This window comes from Anarrhichthys ocellatus, unplaced genomic scaffold (genome assembly GCF_004355925.1).
Source record: "Anarrhichthys ocellatus isolate YVR2014 unplaced genomic scaffold, GSC_Weel_1.0 scaffold7, whole genome shotgun sequence".
Taxonomy (NCBI): Eukaryota; Metazoa; Chordata; class Actinopteri; order Perciformes; family Anarhichadidae; genus Anarrhichthys; species Anarrhichthys ocellatus.
The window spans coordinates 4,684,690-4,686,406 of NW_022280037.1; positions in this window are offsets into that span (position 1 = coordinate 4,684,690).

Sequence of the window (1,717 nt, forward strand, 5' to 3'; positions counted from 1 at the left end):
CTCTCTCTCTCTCTCCCCCCTTCTCTCTCTCTCTCCCCCCTCTCTCTCGGTGAGCCACCAATATTCCTGGTCCTAAAGACATTCATTTTCTCTCTCACTTTTTCCATCAGTTTTTGCCAAAAAGAAGCTCTGTATCTCTGCGCTCCGGCTGCCTGTGTCATCCTTAAAGATAAAATCACGTTTTAATCATTACAGCAAAAAGCAGAGATCAAAGAGAATTGCTGCAGTGGAAGAATTATTAAGATCATTTAGCCCAATCAAGTGAAAGTAGCATAGTTAGGATTATATATATCGTTTCATGATGTCTATGATGTTTAAATCTAGATGTTGATGCAGATATATTTAACTAGATTATACCATGCCCTCCTAATTATGTTCAAGCATGTAATAAACGGCAGTGTTTGTACAATGCTGCCTTCTTGTTGTTTTATAAGCAAATGTGTGAATCAACATCAAGCAGAATTTCAGATGCTTTTTCATGCCTTTTTTAATTTTTTTTTAGGAAGAGCAAATACATTCAGTACTGAATCTTGACATGGTGTACTTTCTGAACATTTTTTAACTCAGACAAAATTGTCTACAATTCACAAAGGATATAAATTTGACTCTTTGTCTCTTATCGTTCTAAAGTAGAAAGGCAAACGTAAAGTAAAGTGACCAGTGTGCAAAAACAAGTGGCAATTGTTCCACATCTCTCTAAACATCATATTTGAATATATTCTCTTTATTGCTGTACTACAATTGATGCCGATACAACTTTCTAAGTGTTTGTCTTGTTTTTCTCTTAATACAATGGCTGCTTTAAATAAACCTTTGTAACTTCAATCATTCACGGCTTGAAGAGTACCTCTGTGTCCATCCGTGAACCGGAGGCTCGTCTTTTTTTTACAGAGCAGGTTTTACTTTGTTGAGCAATGGAGAAAACTGATAGAAGAGAAAACAGGTGCTACAGGCTCATTCAAATATACGTCATACCATGTGTTCTGCCCATTAAAAGGGTTTTAAGACTTTTCATGTAAAGATTAGTCTCGCATAGCCAGAAATCCACAGGGGAAAACTAAGCCACGCTCCAGAGGAGAGTGAGCCGAGTGGGGATCCATGAGCAGGGAGACAAGGCCAACAGGATGCAGGACACGAGAACTGTGATCACACACACAGAGAGAGAGAGAGAGAGAGAGAGAGAGAGAGAGAGAGAGAGACTCTATGCAGAGCATTACAGACTTAAGTGCTCCAACCAAGCTACTGCTTAATTTAACATGCAAACAAATAACAAAAATGCTGAGTTACAAGCAGAGCAAATGTCTGTCGTTTCTGTTGGTGAACACACGAACCACCAGCTTCCTGCTGCTGTCTTGAATTAACTCTGACATTTCTGTGAAGACATTTTCTTTATGAAATCCTCTTATGTGATATTGTGAAGGGGAGACTCCTTTTTTAATTTTTGAAAGGCTGAGGTGAACCCAGGGGTGTTACACAATACAACCCCCCTTTTGCCTTCGGAATTGTCTTAATCTTTGGTGGCATTGATTCAGAAAAGGTGCTTTTTTTGTATATATTGACATGACAGCATCACTCAGTTGCTGCAGATTTGTGGGTTGAACATCCACGATGCATATCTCCCATTCCACAAACATCCCAAAGTTGCTCTAATGGATTGAGATCTGGTGACTGTAGAAGCGATTGTAGGAGTGAGTACAGTGAACTCATTGACATGTTC